We start from the raw sequence: 19,760 nt of genomic DNA, 5'->3' as shown, positions 1-19,760 counted from the left end.
ACCCTGGTATCAGTTACACTTGTATAAGTTCACTGAAAGAGCTGGAGTTACTCCAGGCTTGCTCAGGAGTAGCTGAGATCAGGCTCTGCTCCCTGGAGTTTATTTCCTTATTGGCTGCTGCTCCTCACAACTGGGGCTGGTGGTGCTTTTGTTCTGCACTCCTGCCTGTGCATTTTATATCTGTGGGAACAGATGCGAGTTTGCTCTGTGTAATTGGTTGTAACTCCAAACCCCTTTCCTTAAGGGCTGCAAGGTTTAAATGAGATGCTCAGCCTGAGTGTTGTGTTGGGCTCCCACTCTGCCAGGCTGCCCTTCTCCAGGCACACAGTGCAGGTCACCTGAAGAGTGCTGCGAAGAGTGTCTGAGCTGTTGTGCTTGGCTGAGCCCCAGGAACTTTGCCTTCTTGGCAGCTGGAAATGTGACCTTTTTTTTGTTTCACTCTGCTCTCTGGTTACTGTCACAAAAGTGGTAGGTGTTCTTGTTTTAAGAAGAAAGTGTGGTCTGCTGAGCAGACAAGCAAGGACAAAGGCCTTAAATGATGCTGTCTGTTTTCCTTTTTAATTGATTTCTTTTATAAATGCTGTCTGACTTTGCTACCAGTCCTGACTGGAGGGCAGGCAGTGCTCACCAGTGTGAAAGGCTCTATTTATTCTTCCTCCACGGCTTTGAAGGGAAGCACAAAGGTAATCAGTACATTCTAAATAGAGAGTGCAATGCAGACAACTGCCATTTATAATAAATAAAGAATGTTTTCTGTGTGTGTTTTCTTTAAGAGCACTAATGGTAGTGCTTTGGGGTACTTGTGACAGATTATAGAGTGTCCAACCCTTGGCTTTGCACTATTTTTCTACCTATGTTTTTACAGCACTACTGTCATTTCCATTTGATTGATGGACTTGGAGTTGTGAGTCTTACTTTAATGAAGCCTCAAGGACAAAGATGTAGGAGCTGTACGGTCTCTTTAACCATAACCAGCCTTGCAATGCCCCAATGTCCTCTGTATGTTAAAATCTGTGGGTTTTTCATGTTTTGTGACCTTACCCATGACCAACACACCCTCTGCTAGTCTACTTTCTTTCCTTGTCCTCTCCCTCTTTCCTTTGGCCTGTTTTTGCTAAAATGCCTAATGGGACAAAGGTGTCTGGTATTTTTTTCATTACTGCTGTTGTGTTAATGAACCAGTCAAGTTCTTCCCTCTGTTAAAGAAATGCAACTGAAGGCAGCTGTCTTGCCCAGAATCCAGTAATGGACATGTTTGACCTTTTTTGATTCTTTCCGTGTTTTCTAAAGCTAATGCAGATCTCTCCATAGAGTGGGAATTTGTTTAAACGGTTTGAAGAACAGTATTTCCTAACAGCATGGCACACATGCCTAGCTGTAAAGCCTGGGAAAACAACACCATTCAGTTTATTTTTAAGTGCTTGATTTAAGTGCATTTAGTTCCCCATCAGAGGCTAATTCCTATGGAGCATACCTTATTGCCATTGCCAGGTTAGGTGCCTGGTGAGGGTTTTTGCTACAGATTTGAAGTCATCAGGACTCCATTTTTCCTGCCTGTATGAAAGACAGAGTTTGTTTTTTTTTTATAAGATCCATGCCTGGAAAGCTCCCGAGTCAGCCACCAGGCTCCAGGATGGCAGCAAGGGTGTTTGGAGCAATCCCCCCAACACCTGACTCCAGCCCCACATCCCTGGATGCCAACATGGCTGTCCCTGACACCACCCTGCTCACCAGGTCTGGTGTCCCTGACAGCATGGGGACGCCCTCAGCCACCTGGGAGGCTGGGAGTCTTGGAAGGTCTTCGTTGATGTTGAAGTCATGATCCAAATCGTCATCCAAATCATCCAGCTTAAACTGCTACTGCCACTGGGGAAGTAGTGCAAGTGCAAGCATAGTAGTGAGATACTGGAAGAGTCTGCAGGGCTCGTGGCAGAGGATCAAGTCCTTTTCTGGTAACTCACAGCCGAGTCAGAGATGGAGCTGCTTTCTGAAGAAGAAGAGCTGGGACTCCTGGGCAACCAGTCTACCCAGAGAAAGACAGAGAATACCCATAATATCCTGCATGTAACCTTGGGACCAGAGAAGATCTGTGCTACAGTTGCACTGCCACTGCAAGGCAGAGCGCTGTCAGCAGGGCTGCCTCGACAACAGCATGGCCTGGGCCAGTCCCACATGGCTTGTGGTGCCTGGAGGCGTTGCCTGGGCAGGTGGGAGGTGGTGTTCCCTATGAGGTTGGGAGTAGCATGGTGGCTCTGGGCTGGCTCAGCCAGCTTTGGCTGCTGTGGGCCTGGACAACTCACCAGGGCTGGAAAGCTCTGCACAGGCAGCACCCCTCCAGCAGCCCAGCAGCAGAGGCCCTCCCAGCAGATGCTGGCACAGCCACCGTCTGACTGGCCACAGTTACCTCTTTGGGGCTGCCAAGGACCTGGATGGAGTCCACAACCTCCTGTTCTTCTCTGTACAGTTCCACGGCCACTACGAGCGGTGCCGCTGCTGCCCCTGTGGGCAGCAATGCCCCTGATCTCTCTGCAAAAAACGGCAATCCTCTGGAATGGCCTTCTGGTGAAGAAGAGTGTACGCTGGCAGACAAAGATTCCTTTACCCATTCAAAAAGGACCATTTTTGTTCATCAGTCTGTATTATGCTCCTGTCCTCATTCATCTTTGCCATCTCTTCTGTAGTTCTAGATTCCTTAACTGCTAAGCCTGCTTTGGACTTTTCATATTTGTTCAAATCTCCATGCCTTTTCCCTGCTAAGCTCAAGTCAGAGTCTCCCTCCTTGCCTTTCTATCTCCCTTCCTAGATTCTTTACTCAAAGTTTCTTTACCCTAACTTTGCCTAAGTTTCTTGTTCCCACTTCTCCATTCAAGTTGTCTCCTACTATCCCATCATGACTCCCAGTCCAAGTCTCCAATACCAGGCCTGTTCAATTTCAGTGACCCTGCCTTTGTAATGCATTTGTTTGTATCCTTCCTTGGATTTCCAATGGGAAATACTCCTGGAATGTATGTGTAAAAGAGAAACATTGTTTCAGAATTTGCCAGGTATATCCTGCAACTTGGGACAGTTGGTCTATCATGGCTTTTAAAGTATTACTTTTTAGATAAACTACACTCTGCATGTGAAGGTTATTTTTAAAAGAATAACGGTTCTTTAATTTAATTTCTGTACTTCAAATTCACATTTGTCATGAATTTATATCAACTGTCCTGACTGCCCTTATATATAAAACAAACCTTAGGAGAGGAATATTTGAACACAGCCTGAACTGGTACCTTTGAGTCATCTTACCCCTTTGCATTGTTCACTAGCTTAAATCTTGACTTTTTTACACCCTGAATAGGATATAATACAAAACAAAACTACAATGCCTGACGGCAAAGAGAAAATACAGAGGGTTCAGAGATACCATTAATATCGAGGGGAATATCAATCAATGTATATTTTTCTTCTGCAGCATTTTCATGGAAAGCCTACATTATTTTTATTTAAATTTTGGTAAGATGACTTGGTCCAGCTGCCAGAGCTGAGGCATATGGGATCAATAAAAAGAATTCAAAGAAGAGAGCATGTATGTAAACAATGGGGGGTAACTCGGCAAGAATCAAGAATGTACTTTTTAGTTAATTAAAAGCAAAATCCTGGTACTAAGCTTCTGGTGGTTCATAATCCCTCTAAGGATTTTGGTCACACTTCTCAGCTGTGGCTTGGGTTTGGATGGCCTCAGGCCTGGGCCTGTGGTTGTGCTTAGTGTTATGTGTTCGTGTGTGTCCCACTGCAGGCAGTATGGTCTGTGCCAAGTTTGTGCCCATGCTTAAACTTCTGTGGGACAACAACTCTGCAGGAGAAGAGCCCTGTATGACTTTGGGCAAAGAGATTGATGAGATTGCATGCCTGCCTCCCTCCAGCAGCCTCCTCTGTTGCTGATACCACCCAAGGGGATGAAGGGTGGTGCCACCATTCCTTCCCAAGCCTACCTTCTACCTCCTTGTGCTGTGCCCATATATTTAGGGTGTTACTGTGGCATGGCCAGACCCAACCATGAACAATGAACACCTTCACTCCTGAGTAACTCCAGGGCATCCTGGAGCTTGTGTAGGGGGGTTGCAGCTCTAAGTATCTAGAAGGGCTTCTCCAGCACAGGCTGTGATAGTGCCCTACAGGGAAGTGTGTTTCCCCCTTATATGTACCCTGGCAGAGAACTATGTCTGCAACTCACCTCTTCTTCCCCAGACTGATTTGTACAGGAGCAGCAAATAACTCTGTGATCCAACTTCCACTCCTCTGGGAAGGCAAGTTCCTGCAACTCACCTCTTCTTCCCCAGACTGATTTGTACAGGAGCAGCAAATAACTCTGTGATCCAACTTCCACTCCTCTGGGAAGGCAAGTTCCTCTCAGACCCAAGGCTTTCTGTCAGTCTGTGTAACTGTTGAGCTGAGGTCACCCTGGAGGAATTAGCACCAGGGGTGACCAGGATTACATAAGACCTCGGCAATGGTTTTGTTATAAACCCCATTACTCATAACTTATCATTATAAAATCATACAAAGTGTAATTTTATATAATTGCCATTATTTAGCTATACATTTATATGCACATGGGGATCTCGAACACCTGAAGTGACCAGTTTCTTCCCAGACATGATTATGCTCCGATGCATGTGAGACTAAAATACGTGGCAGCTGTCCAAGTCCTGGAGAAGCCTGGGATGATAAGGTGCTGGCACTATGAAGGACATTGCTTTACTGCAGGAGGATGGAGGCACTTGCTGGGGGAAAGATGAAGACACAAATCATGTGTCACCATCATTATTTTCCCCCTGGCCCCAACTCATTCTTTGAAATGGCAGTGATTTTGGTTCAAGTTGTGCCCTCTGCCTCTTGTTACGGGATTTTGCACATCCAAAGGTTCCTGTAAAGATGACACTGATGTGGGCCTGCTGGGGTTGCTGCTGTGCTGTAACATTCCCATGGCCTGGAAAGACAGAGGAAGGAGAGGTTGCTTTGTACCCTGTGGACTGCATCAAGCAGCATCTGTATAATAGCTTCCTCTCCAAGATTTGTTTTAAAAAATGGATGCTAATGTACTAAAAGGAAAGATACCATTTATTTTTAAACAGGGTTTAACTAGAAACCATGCTGTATTCTTTGTGTTTCTCTTACATTATGTGCTTTGGGAAAGCAGTGAGGGAAAGATGTACAAGTCCAAGCTGGGAAAAGGAGATGAACAAAAAACAAGTGCTTCATCCAGGATTCTGCCATTTACTGTTGCAGTACCCGCAGTAAATCCATGGGCTCCATTTCGTGCATCTCTGGGCTATGTTGGTAATATTGAGTCAAATGCAGATAGCCCTAAGGTGAAACACAGCCCACCACCCTGCTTTCATCCCTGAGGAGCACAGAGAGGATGATGTGTGAGAGGAGAGCAGCAGCAGTGCCAGACCAGCCACTGCTCACCAGTGACTTTGCACAATGGAGGGAGTGAGTGTGGGAAGAGAGAAAGGTGAGCAAGAGGGAAACAGTGATGAGTGTCAGAGAGATTTGTCTTGGACTTCTAAGGTGTTTCCTTGCCCACCATACCCATCATTACAGTGTTATTGCAGGTTATGCTACATCACCTCGGTTTCTGGGAAGCAATGGAGCTGCCAGAAATGCTGCAGAGAGGTATCGATTGCTGGCTGTGCTTCTTGCTCTGAATCTCCTGCCTGTGTCCTGGCATGGAAGCAACTTGTAGAGTTGCTTCTAGAGAGATTATATGGGTGGACAGGTAAAATAGCTACCAGGAAGCAAAAAGCAGGTTACAATAATTGTCTGGCTCAAAGGCAAAAAAACAATGTGGGATTGTGGCCAGTTGATTTCACAAAGTGATTTAGAGGCTTTTTTTGAATATTGCCCAGTCTCTAATGGGAAATAGTTGATATGGGTGCACTGGCAAACTTTGGAGGACTATGGCATGTATTACCCTGTGGAAACCTGCATGTATTGCTGAGCTAGGTGTTGGTGCAGGCTCCATAGGGCATGAGATAGGTACAGCTACCCACAGACGCACAGTGTGTGGAGGCCGTTCTGCCCTGCTGTGACAGAATGTCACATGAGGTCCTGCCTTTGCCTAGTGAATCCAGCACAGGGGTGGGACAGAGCTCTGAGCTGGCATCTTGAACAGCCGTGTTTAAACTTTTCCCCCTTTTCCAACCTCTTCAGGGAATTTTTAGAGCCTGTATTGAGGCTTCAGGAGGGCACAGCTTCCTTGACTTGACTCTATAGAAGGGAGTCTGCTACAAAAGACTTGTAGGCACCTGACTTGAGCATCCTTGTGAAATCTTGAACAATCATGGGAAGCCGTACTAATGTCCTTGTCTCTTCCTGTTCTCCTCCTCCATTTCCCCAAAACCTCTCATGTGCAGCCTTAAGGAAGGGTGAAACTGAGACACTTGGCAGAGATGTATTCCTGCTCCAGAATGTAGGACACCCTTTCTCAGAGGTGTAGTCCCATCACACTTGTGCACTCAGCCACATCTGGGCCATGTCTGGAGGCTGTCCACAGTGAGCATAAGGGTTTTACATGGGTTGCAGAGGAAATTGAAGCATGCCTGTGGGCTTGCTGCCTGACTAATGGGGCACCCCACAGCTTCTGACTCACCAAGCACCAGCTCCACACATCTGGCAAGAGATGGGCAGGAGGGAAGGGGTCATGCAGGCTGCCAGATTGTGTCCATCTCTCTGTTTCCTGATCTTTAACAAGGGAGGGAATAGAAATGGGATAAACTAGTGAGGTTTGGCCCTACATGGATTCAGTCACAGCAATTTCCCCTTTGCAGCTATGGGGAGGTTAAATACCAACTTGCAACACAGCTGAGTGCAACTTCTGCTCCACTCCCTGGTTGTGCTGCAGTGGGCGATTCTTTGCAAACAAGAGAAAATTCAGCCAGTGGAAGTAGGTTACATTCTCCAAATGCCATAACGTGACACATCCAAACATGGTTTTAGTTGCTGGGGTGATGCAACTTCCCATTAACTGAGATAGGGCTTTTACCATGAATTGCTGTGCACTTCAGCTGTGATGTGTGAGGCTCTGTGGGAGGAAAATAGAGTTCATTGCTTTTCACAGAAGTTAAAGGATGTCTCTGAGATACTTCAGACACTTCTCTGTATAGGGAATTTCACTATTAATTACAGCAACAGAGCCTTTGCAAGTTTGGAAATAACCTGGCTTTCCCTTGTGTACCTAAGAGCTCTCCAGGGACTTTGCTGCTTTTCCCCTTTTTGCATGCATGACCCAAAGCAATGGCAAGGGGTAGGGTTAGGGGGGATCATTGATGTTCTTGCCTCTCTGCCAGGCAGCTGCCCTCCTGTGGAAAAAAACAGACGACTAATCCAGATGTTTCAGCCAAGTACCATTTTACAGCCAAAGCTGCATGAGTGCTCTCAAACAGGAGAAGCAGCCACTGTGGAGTGATCTCCCCAGCAGCTGCTAAATGGAGTTGATAAAGATAACCAGTACCTTGCCTTTTAGAAAATTAGTACCTATTTATCTCTGGGTAGGCACTAGAAAGTAGAGCTACCCTTTTACTGCTAACAGTTCCATTTTCTTCTTGGCAGGGGCTTTGGAGGGTCTGGAAATGCCAGTGATTACTTTCTGCTGCCTGTGAGGGTTTGCTGGGACTGCTGTTGGACTGAATCGTGAGGCTGAAGATTGGTTGTTACTAGCTAGTATCAGTGGGGCAGTGGTGCAGCAGGTTGGATTAAATGCTAGGAAGAAGAGTTGAGACAGGTGAAATGCAGCCCCTGAGGGAAATGGGACCCTCTTTGAACAGAATCATCTGAAAATGCCACAGTGAAGGATACAGCAGCAGACCAGCTAGGACTGAGTGTGGCATCAAAGGTCAGAGAGTGTGTTTTGAAGGAGCAGCTTTACCAGAGAGGAGAAAATCAGCCTTAACAAGGAGGGAGAAGCACACATAGACAGTATGAAAGGACTCCTTATTTTCGCTTTACTATATTTCCCCCCTTTCCCAGTCTTTAGAAACACACTGCAGTGAAGGAAGGAACCTGGGCATTGTTAGCAAAGAAGGGAGAGGGAAGTCAATTTAGCTAGCTGCTTTAAGTTTATGTAGCTTTAAGGTACACAGTACAAGTCTACAGTCTTCTGAATCTTTCAGGTTGTTAGCAGCACTGACAGCTCTAACATACTCACTGCCTACCATGGGACTGGAACTCTAGCTCAGGGATGCTGAACTTCCCCATTCACACCCTAGCACTGCCCAGGTATGTCCTGGCTGCAGGAGGTTGCTAGTGCAGGTATTGGTTCCTCCTCCAGGCACCTGTGGCAGAGCAGGCTGCAGAGGAGAGATGAGATGTGGAGTTTCCTCAGATTTGGGCTGCTCTTGCACAGGTGTCAGGAGTTGGGTGTTGGGAAGAGGACAGAACTGGGTGATTAGGTGTACATGACACTAAATGCATTTGATGTCAAAGGGGAATTCTAACTGGAGCTTTGGCTGTCAATCAGATCTCATCCCTCCTCCAGTAAGAGGTGTTCATCATCTTTCCTACTGCCAGTAAGGCATTTGCAAATTGGGTATTCTGGGTATGAGACTGGGGGAATAAATGATTTGTGTGTCCCTGTTTAGGTTCTGTGGCTGAGTGCAGGAGGGATTCAAGGTTTGTCCTAACAAGTTTGGGGCCCCTCAGGAAGAGGCAGGCAGCTTGCAGAAGTAAATAGAGGGCATATGTGTTTTCTATTGTATGGCACTGTGTTGTTGTAGACCAAGGATTCACCTCAATCCTGTACTGTCATCTTCACCTAAAGGAGTAACGAGCATGGAGCATGACAGATGATGTACCCCAGTACAACCTTCTCAGCTTCTCTCAAGCAGTACTTCAAGGCCCCTAAAATAATCTCCCAAGATAGCCGCTGGTTGTCATTGCTTTGAGAGGCTCACGAAGGGTGAATAGTTTGAGAGGCTGCACAGGTGGGTGTCTGTATGTGGGAAATAAAAGTGGAGAAAGCAAACCTGTCAGCAGCCTCCTTGCTCCTACTTCTTGTGCCACGGGAGAGTTTGAGCCTGTTGTCATATATTTTAAACATCCTATTCTGTGTTGCTCATTCTACCCCTGAATGGGAGACACCAATGTGTTTACAGAGGCAGGATGTATGGGTGACCCTCCTGCCCCTTGAGAAGAGTTGCCATGGGATATGGTGCAGAGAAATGCTGCATAATGTATGGCCAGGCAGGTGACCAAAGGTATTTGTGGCCTGTAAGTGAATACTGAAAACAGAGTGAAACAAACCCAATGGGTTATTCCAGTTATGCACTTTCCTCTGGCCTTCCACCCTGTCAGGCAGGTGAGGAGGGCATCTCTGTAGGTATGTATCTCTGTAGGACAGAGGGATGAGACTATGCAGCAGGAGGCAAATCAATACAGTTATATAAAGAGAAAGAAGTGGGTCTGATAGAAAATAAAAGAGAGACTGGGGAAAGAAATAGAGGCTTTAGAGCTGAAGGAGAAGTGTGTGTACGGGAACAGCCTGAAAAACTGCCTCAAATTATCATCGTGAGAAAACTGCTCCATCAGAGAGGAAGAAATGGAGAAAGTGGGTCATGGCTGGGGCTGAGTGAAGGCTGAAGGGCCTCTTGGAAAGAGTCTGGATTGGGGAGGCAATGCCAAGGAGAGATGGTTGGTAACTGAGGATGGTTTTCAGAAAGCACAGTGCAGAATCCTCTGCTGTCTGACACTGTGTGTGACCCCTGCTGTGGTACACATAGCTTGAGAAAATATCTACTAAAGAAACCGAGGGCCAGCGGTGGAAAGATGCTCTGATGAGGTATTTCCTGCAGGAGGTCCTGATTTGGGATGGGCTGGAGATGCAGGTGGCTGAAGGCTTTTCTAGCATCCTCTGGATGTACAAAATTCACTGTTAGGAACGCAAGAAGCCATGTGAGGCAGGGGTTATGAAAGGGGAGAAAGAGATTTTGGAAACGGGAACAGCCCTCCAGCTTTTTGGAGAGGCCGTACTTTCCTGCGTTGTGAAACTTGTGAGGCTTTGTCCTTTATCTATGCGATCTTTGTGTGTGTTAAGGATGCTATTGGCTTTGTGAGGCTGCTGGACTGTGGCAGACATCAAACTGAACCCCAAGGGACAGGTGTCCCGGGTAAAAGAGATTAATATCCCTGGGCAAAGTGGGTCCCCAAGGCCCCAGAGGCTGCCTCCGCCCGCAGGCGGGGGGAAGCAGAGGACTTTCAGCGTGGACATGCCAATCTGATTGCCAACTGTAGTTTCTTGCTGCCACCTAGTGACGTTCGAGGGTACCTAGAAATGTCAAAAAATGCCTGGATTTATCGCTGAACTGGCAAAGGTAAACGGCAGGGAAATAATCCTGGAAAACTGCGGTCTTTGGTTTCTGTATCTCCTGTGAAAAAACCGTGGGAAGCTCTGGCACGCCAAGACAGGTTTCCGTGGGTAATTAGTCATGAAGCATATTTGTTATTGAGTAAGGTTATTTCCCAAAGTAGAGACAAAATTAAAGCTGTCTTTCTTCCTCCGTAGCATTGCTGCTCTGGCTTGGAGCAGGTTTGCTTTACCTGGATGTGCTCGTTCCCTTGTAGTGGTGCCCTGGTGATGTGTACACTGGCATGGCAAGGAGCCCCCGATGAAAACTTTGCTGAGGAATCTGGAATGATCTCATTGTATTGTGGAAAAGACCTTTAGTTTTGAACTTTCCAATACTTCAGACTCACTTAATAATGATGGACCATGACCCATAAGACTTTATTTTTTTTCCTATAGACAGGTGTAGGGCAGACCTAACAAGGCAGGCGAACAAGGCATCAATGGATCGTTTAAGGTGGTTTATTAGGATCACAGAAATTTTGGCCCTCCCAGCTTTAGGACATGAATAAGATTGCAATTAATCTTAACTTTTAAAACTGGACTCTTTTCATGCTTCCAGGTGAAAATCTGTGCATTTTTTACAGAAGTCAAAGAAGCTTCTGTGGATTTTGATTAGGCCAAGATATCACTATTAAACATTTACTACTTCTAAAATTGTAACATGATGAGGATAATATTTTTCCCTTGGAAACATTTTTGGAAGTTTTTTCGGAGCTTCTTTTTGTGTGCTGCTGCTCTGGCCTGTTCGTTCCAGTACAGTATGTCATAGGTATGCAAACCTTTCTACGGTGTCCCTAAATACCCATGGCAAGAATCATCTTTGCATCCTTTTATCACCTAACAGGCTTCTTCCCTCCACCTCCAAACAGCTTCTTGCAAGAGCAGTGATGGAAACAGTGTATTACAAAATGACTTTTCCTTATATTCCCTTTTTCTGTGCCCTCCTCCCAGACTGAAGCTTTGCAGGGAAGGCCATTATGAGGTCTTAAGCTGATGAAAGCAGGATGCCTAGAAATACTGCAGGTGTCCCACTACCATTCCTCCAGTCCTCTTTGTTCCCTGGCACTTCAGGGACCCATGGTGCCAACAACGATAAATCATTTCTGCTGCTGGAGTCTTTGGGGGCAGTCACAGTAATTACTTAGAGTGACCCTTGCTTTCAGCCATCAGGAAAACCTTGCCATCATCCCAGAAGAGTTTAAATCCTTGATAGGATGTAAACGGTTGGCACCAAGGGCAGTGAGAGTAGCCAAACAGGAACAGAATACTCAAACTACTGCTCTCCAACCTGTGTATTTTTAAAACAAGGTTAATGATCTCTTGTTAAAAAGAGAACAAATGTGCAATAGTCTTAAAAAGGTGGTGACTATTTATCAATCTATAATGTTTTAAAGACTATTACAAGGGAATTAGAGATGACAATCCCCTTCATTTGAGCCTGGAAGTTTGTTTGGACACAGGAAGGTGATGCGTGTGTGACTCAGAGGAGCTGATGCTGCACTCAGGTGGGGACGTGAGTGGTGACTTGGGGCTGCTGATGAGTCAACCAGCCTTATGAGGGGATGGTGGTGTAGTACTTTCTCACTCTGAAGATGAATCTATCTTTGCCATGATAGGTTTGCTACACTCTTGTAAAATTGGGGAGGCACAAAATTGGACAGAGTCAAAGTCAAAAAACTCCTGGAGGGGTGCAATTGAGACTAAGGTGGTGAAAGGTACACAAAAAGCAGAGGAGTGACTTTCATGAGGTGAATGGCTTTCCCACGCTGCTGTGTGGTGACACATGCCATTTCTACCCCTGCTACATGCACACAGGCTGAACTTTTCCTTCTCTGGCATGTACCATGGCACAACGTAACTAATAAGATCCATCCAGGTTTGATGAGCTCCTGTTTTGCCCTGATTTGTACCCAATAGGAAGCATGGGAGATGTTCCTGCAAGCTTTTGGGCTCGTGGCTGAGGAGGATGCAGTGTGGAGGCAGCAGAGCTGGGCCTAGCCATTTCCTGGTGGCCAGTACATCCCTCCTTTGCTGCTCCCATCATGAGGACAGCCTGGTGAAACATCTGGGCACACCACATCTGGGCTTCAATTCTGGAACACTGTAGAATTTTGGGTGCTGTAGGAGAGGTGAGCGTATCCTCTGTAGCACTGAAGAGGTCATTGGTCACACTTGAAGACCAAGACGCACTCTGCAGGAAGGATTTTGCACTTTGTCTTATCCCGTGAGGCAGTCTGGAGGAATATAGCCCACAAACATCAGATCCTGGACATGTACCACCCAAAGGGTTTAATAATGGCAAGTTATGAATGGAAAAGACTGTTTCTCATGGAGCATTTTCCAATGCATGTGCTTCATGTGTAGACTATAAAATGGACACAGTTCATAACCAGGAGAGTGTTTAACTCTTGGAACAGTTTGCCTGGGCAGTATGGTGAAATCTTCATCATTTGGAGTTGCCAAACCAAGATGCAATGTCTTTCCCAAAATCATGGTGTAACAAAGCCATAAATAATTGAGCTCAGGGCATAGTAAGAGCAGCAGCACATACCACAAACTTATTATAGCATAGTTCACGGGTCTCTTATGTTGTGATATCAACCCCTAATATTTGCAATATCTTCCTTTCAAAGGATTCAGGTGCCTTACATTTCCAGAGCTGTCCTGTGTTACTTTTTACCTTTTGCTAGAATAAAGGTCGGGGGGCAGGACCTAGCAGAGTTCACACTCAAATTCTTGACCTCTGTCCCACCAACATGTCTGATGACATAAAAATGACCAACTGACTTCAATGAACCCAAAATTCAAATTGGAAGCTGACTCCAGTGAAGTCACATTTGAGGCAGAGTTAAAAAGGGAATTATTATATTAAGTACAAACTCCCATTCACAGCCTTTCCTTATGTTAGGAACCATGCACATGGAAAACATTCAGATTAGCTTCACAGCCAGCTGCATCAGGACCAACACTGGGCCTTCAAAACATCATGTAAAACTAACAAAAAACATCCGAGAAAGTGCTTTGCTTTACTTGCATGGCAGGCAGAAAACTGTGTGTGTCTTTTGGAGTTTGGGTGTATATGTGTAAGCACACAGGTAAATATATATATAATATATTTATAATAAATATATATATATATATTTATATATATATATATAAAATGTATATATATAATCCTCTGACATTGTTTCAATTAAATAGATGGATTAAAACAAAATTGGCCTGTCTCTGTCTTGAAAAAATGCAAGAATATATAAGTTGGACAAGAAACCTAAGTGAGATAGCTGGAGTTTTTGTATCAAACTTAATGCCCCCAGGCTGAGTGTTGGCTGCTAAGGCAGCATAAATCACAGGCTTAAAGTTTCAGCCAGTCATCTCTTATCAGCCATTTGGGCTGGAACTCCTCAAGCAGAGTTTGTTTTAAAAGTATGTAATTTTTTATTATGTTCAGCCACGGGGGTTTGACTGAGGGCAGCCTTCCCCAGAGGAGAAGAAACGCAATGGCCTCTAGTGGTGGCTACATGCAGAAATAAAACAGACGTGATTGCCTTGTTTTTAAACATTGCGATCTATTCATTCCCAGCTGGAGAATTCCTGGGGTGAAAAGAGCAGCTGGAGGTATCGGCCACTGCAGTCATGCAGATTCTCTTTTCTGTTCGACTTGGTGGCAAGAGACTGTCTTTCCTTTCTTCACTGGGTCATGACGCCTTGCAGATGTTTTAAAAAATGAGTACTTCTATCTGGACAATAATGTTTTGTCACTCTTCACTGAGGTTTTGTGCATCTGAAGGCATGCTTGCTTCCATACAGATGAGATGATTTTGCCCTTTTCTTCCAGTGCCCTTGAGGTGGAAATCAATGGTGGTGTGCAATCAGGTTTGTCTAGTAGTTCTTGTGGCGGACAATGAGGGACAAGTTCCTGACACAGTAATCCTAACCAGTCCTACCCATCTCATCAGTGCTAGCTGGAGTCCCTGCTTTCTGTCCTGAAGGAGTTGTGCTTCTGTGCTCTGTCAGACCGACATCCGAGCTGGCTACTTGAGAAAGGAGCTGGCCCTACCCAGAGGAATTTTTTGACAAGCTCAGAATTATAACTGTGGGTAGATTTAAAAATGATTTGGAATGTAGCGTTAGTTTAGGTAACCCGTGAAATCAGAGATCACACACTTCTTGAACCTCCTTCAAGCCATGTATGTTGGTAGAAGCCACCAAGTGGCTGATGTGCTGATGTGCATGGTCCTGGCTCTTCAGCAGCTGTGGTTGCAGAGGGGCTCCATGATGGTGGCTTGGCTTTTCACAACAACTGGGTGTGTGGATGTGCCAGGCCTGGGTCTAGAGCAGCAATTCTGCTTTCAGCCTTGGTGCTGTTCAGCTGTGCCTTGTGGGACCAAGCCTGGAAAATGCAGAGATAACCCTAGGTGTTGTGGATTTACTCTGCAACAGGGATTTGGCTCAAATTCACCAGAGGCTTACTGTATTTGTTTATTTTGGGTTATCTGTGTCCTACTAAGTATGGTTTTCTTACAGTTTGATTTGATGTCTGCAGGATCTACCAGAGCATGTAGATGGTTGATAAAATATCTGTATTCCAAGGCTCCTTGTTTTGCTGAGTTAATAACAGCCCTCTAAAACATATTCCCACTGAAACCTTATTTTACTTGTTTATATTATAGCTAAGCATTGTGTGCATTATTATTAAATATATAAATATTCCTAGTGAGTTAATTTTACTTATATTAATTTATTACTAAGATTCTTGTTAAATGCTGCCTTCAACTGCATCTTGACACATATGGGCAATTTTTTTGTGTAATAGTATTTTGAATACAGTTTTACTTTTGACTGATACACAATTGAATGAGTGTCCCAAGAAGTTCCAGCTGCTCTGCGTCTGTCGCACCAGACATTGTCACAGCTCTGATCTCTGGCTGTAATGAAACCTTCTCTGTGAAACCAGGCTTCCCTTGTTCTCTTTTGGGTGTCTCTCCTGCTGTTTTCTGACCAGAGCTTTCTGGTGTGTATTAGGGTTGACATAAGCAAATGTCATGACATTTGCACAGTTGCCTGCAGCAGCAGTAGCTGGTGGAGGTGCAGAGCTGGAGCTGTAGCCACAGCTACAGATGCTCCTCTCCCTTTTCCCTGCCACTGTCTTCTCCTGAACTAACTGCCCTCATTTGAAAGCTGAGAGTCATCTCTGCCAACTTCTTGCTTGTTCTTCTGACCCAGAAGTCTTGGCTGCCATGATGTTCAATGGACATCTAGTCTTTGTGTTCAGTGGAGCTGAATTTGACTGTAGTCATCTATTGAGGACAAAACGAATCTCACCCCCACTGGTGTTGATTTCTTCAGCTGAATATGCCTGCAGTGGAGATAACTTTTGGTATATTTACTGAGTATATTTACTCAGACTAATCTCATTTCTGTTGTTTAACCTGATTTTTCCCCCCTCACTAATGTGGTACTGCACGACATCTGTTTCTTGTCTTCAGTATGAGAAACAGATTTTCTTGCATAAAAACCATTTCTTCCCTCAGTTCTCTCAGAATAAATTGGTATTGTTTAACCTAATTTTTCTCATAAGTAATCCCTTCGAGACCTGATTGTTCCTGTGGCTTCCAAATATTTTGCTATTAGTTCTTATCTTCCTTACAGTGTGATGCCCAAAAGTGGGGATCGTACTCCAGTTGAGGCCTTACTCATCATGCTGAGCAGAACGAACAGATTGCTATGTACAGGAGCAACAAATTTTCTTTCTGTTTCCTCTGAAGTTTTCTAATACTGGTCTTTTCAGACCAGTTTCTGGTTTTCAGAAAACTATCTGTCATAGATTCATTTGTCAAAACCCACCCTGAAGCTTGAGTATATCTGGATTTTGTGTCCATTAAATCACTGTCCATCCCTCCGTTCTGCCTGTTCCTGGATGTGCAGGCTTATGCATATTTAGGAACAATGCTGATGTGTGTAATGGCTGCATATGCTGGAGGAACAGGCTGGGGTGGCCTGGCCCTTCCACTGCTGCTCCCCTCTCAGCCAAATCATGCCTTGGCTTTCTGGCACTTCACCCCTTACAAAATCTTCTTGGTATAAAGTCTGAAGCAGCTTATGTCCAGGTGTCTCTTAGTAATATCTGTCCATCTGTATTGTTGTGATCATTAGTGGAGATTCTTAAACTAAGAGGACAGGGTAGCTATTAACAGGACATTTTCTGGGGTTTTTAGGTCATCTGAGACATTTACTTTTTTTTTCCATTTTACTTCTATGTAACCTCAGCCAGTGATTCCTTGGGAATAATTTATTTTCCTACCTTTTTGAAGGCTTCAAGGTTAAACTTCTGTTTGATGTGGGTTAGAACAATTTTCATAGGACACTCACAGAATTTTTTCATTGACTGATATGATTTATTTATCTGCAAAATATGTATTTGCTGATATTTTTAAACTAAATACTGTAAGAGATAAGAATTTTTAAAGGAATCCAGGGTTCAGTTTTACTGTAGCCTGATGTGTTTCTTCCATTGGATGGAGGAAAGAGAAGCATCTTGGTGAGTCACTTTGGTGAGTAAAAACCAGAGCGTCACTTCCATGCACATCTATTCAACTTCCCTGTTAATCCAAGCTCAGAGTTTATAATACTGAAAATCTCTGAGTAGTGTCTGTTTTAAGATTTGACTCTACAAAGGAGGAATAGATGGAGATAAACCAGAGGTAGAAGGCAATTTGAATGAAAGCAACCGTGAAACAACAGAATCGCTGTTCTGGGGAAAGAAAGAAGTGAAAGGAGCAGAAAAAAAGGTAATGAACTTCAAAAAGCGGACGTCAACAAGCCTGGGAAACAGGTAAATGTGTGTCTTCTGGGAAGATAATCCTGAAGATAAATGAACGTCAGTTACTGAAAGTGCTGTTAACAAAAGCAGAATGGTAAGCTATCCTGATGTGAAAGAAAGAGAAAACTGAGCAGGAGAGCAGCACCCAACTGCACCAGGAGCCAAGACCTAAAAATCAAAGGGACTTATGTGATAGGTAGAAATGGAGATTCATAACTGACAGTGATTGCAACAAAGCAGCATGAACATGCTGGGGTGCAACTGGAAAAAAGTCACATGTGAAGCCAGTTAGGAAAAAACATCTAAAATGCCACTTTTCTATAAATAGATAGAGGAAAATGTACATCTTTTAATTTCGTGAAAAGAAGTACAAATAGCAGATGAGGCATAAGAGCTGGAAAATTCAACGTTTTCTTCACTTTAGTTGCACAACCACATTGGTGGCAGGCAGAGTGTCGTGGTATGGCTGCACAGTGAAGTCAGGAAAGCACAACCTGCACATTGGATGCAAAAATTAGAAAACTCTTATGTACAAAATGACTCCTGCAACATTTATGATCTATTTTATGGCTCTTATCACAAGGCATTTTCAAGGAGTGAGAGCACATTTTCTCCATCTCCTGCAGGAAGGAGCTCATTATTCCTTATTAATTAGGTCTTCAGTCACTAATCTGTTATGTACCTTTCCAGCAACTGTTTACAGATAAGTGTTGTAGGATCTAATTGATGGAGGATAATTAGCTCCTCCCTAATTAGTGTGAAGTGTGCTTCTTTTCACTCTGTGGATGATCGCTTATGAATGAAAGGCCACAAATGGAAAACTCAAGATGTGCAATGTGTCAGGAACTAATTTGCCTAAACTATTTTTGAAAGCTTATTCAATTAATACCCAAATAGTAGGCTCATACATAAGTGCGTGTAACTGACTTCAGTTGTAGGCAGGCATGTGGTTGCCACAGACTTGAGCATTAATATCAAGCTTAGTTACATACAGTGCACAGGCACCACGAGCAGCAGGTTGGCAGACATCAGCAAGGATGATAAAGCATGTGGAAATAAAGCAAAACTTCATGGAAGCTTCATCATCTTGCATAATTGTCTCAAGTCTGAAAAAGAATGAGTTGATAGCAACCTGCACCAAAGTGGTTGATAAACGTTGGGGTGTCGTTTTTCTTTTTCATGCCTAGCCCGTGAAACTTGCAGAGGTTCTTATTAACAGAGAACAGATATTCAGTGTCCTTTGAAACCAGATGCTTACATCCCATTTGGCACAAAAGTTGCCGGCTATTTTCCAGAAAGCTTCTCTACAAAGACTCTAGATTATTCTTTCTGTAACACAGCTATGGGTTGTTGTCATAACTGGTCACAGCTACAACACTTCTTTTCAATATCTGACCACTTTTGACTGTGACTGCCTATGGTCTCCTGGCTGCAAAAATAAAACTGTAGATTAGCTGAGCCCCTTTCTGCTAATCACTGTGAAATACAAGTGTTGAGGCTTGGAGTATGTGCTGATGTATCGGAAAACTTGTAAGAGAAGATGTGATATTTGTATAATTAAAAATGATGTAGATTCATAGCACAGCCTGAGTGCAGACATAGGCCTGTAGGCAGATATGTTTCTGTATGGATGGAACCAATGTTTGGTGTTTGACATAAGCCCACTGCTCAAGAGCCCACTGAAATGAATAGAAAGTCTCTCACTGAGTTTCCATGTACTTTATCTTAGATGACACAGCTAGAAATACCAAGGGAGAGTAAGTAGGCCCTCTCTCCTAGTTATGAAGAAGTCTTCAAATGTGTCCCTTAAGGATTTGAAACCGTGGAAAACAAGAACACAAATCCCATGAACTTTTTCTCCCCAAGAGGTTTCAATCAGTTTAACGATTTGGGAAGTTATGTTCTGCTGCTTTTCTGCCAGCCTAACATACTGAGTGAGACAGGAGCTGGGGAGTCAGATGGGACATGGATGAGGTTAGGATTACCTGCAAATTTCTAATGTTCCCTGAGACTGGAGAATTGCTTCAGTTCCCTGGAAGCCTAATACTGTTAATCAGCAAAGAAAGATATCACTGTTTCATTACTTGCTGCAGCTGAAACTCAAGGAAATTACTTGGGTCTCATTATCAGATAAAGTTAAGATGCCAGTATAAAAGAAAACTCTTTTTCACACTCAGGTCGAGAGTAATTTATTTTTCGTAGCTTAGATTTTAAAAATAGAGAGCCACAGCACAGGAGAATACGATAGACCTGCACAGAATCTGGATACCGCAGATCTGCTTTGATACAATAACAGTTTCCAGCCTTTCTTTTATCTTTATAACCATTCCTAGGTATGGTGGGGAGAGATTAGGGTGGCAAACTGAGCAGCGCATCCATCCACTGCAAGGCACTCACCCTGCTGCATGATTTTGTGGAGCCTGCAGCTGTAAAAGGGGCTGGGACCTGTTGCTGCCCAGTGTACCTAGGGAATGAAACACGCTCAAGGGACAGAGTGTAACCTTGCAAATCCACTCAGGAAAGCAGGATCAGACTCTTCATCTGGTC

General features: G+C 44.3%; 2 protein-coding genes across 6 annotated transcripts in view; one reads left to right on the top strand and one right to left on the bottom strand.

Annotated features, from left to right (window-relative positions):
* Positions 1-4,186, top strand: part of RNF144B (ring finger protein 144B) — a 107,058-nt gene extending 102,872 nt beyond the window's left edge. For 3 of the 5 annotated variants that reach the window (XM_051799246.1, XM_051799244.1, XM_051799245.1), the window contains exon 9: positions 1,138-4,182. The gene's annotated coding sequence lies outside the window, so the exon portion shown is untranslated. Of the gene's footprint in view, positions 1-1,137 lie in introns of all 5 variants that reach the window. The other 2 variants (XM_051799251.1, XM_051799247.1) reach the window with 2 other exon arrangements.
* Positions 1-19,760, bottom strand: part of DEK (DEK proto-oncogene) — a 623,200-nt gene that overhangs the window by 122,805 nt on the left and 480,635 nt on the right. The window lies entirely within an intron of this gene.

This window comes from Manacus candei, unplaced genomic scaffold (genome assembly GCF_025592945.1).
Source record: "Manacus candei isolate 608988 ecotype Guabito, Panama unplaced genomic scaffold, ASM2559294v1 h1tg000049l, whole genome shotgun sequence".
Classification (NCBI taxonomy): Eukaryota; Metazoa; Chordata; class Aves; order Passeriformes; family Pipridae; genus Manacus; species Manacus candei.
This window is presented reverse-complemented; position numbering and strand designations above follow the sequence as displayed.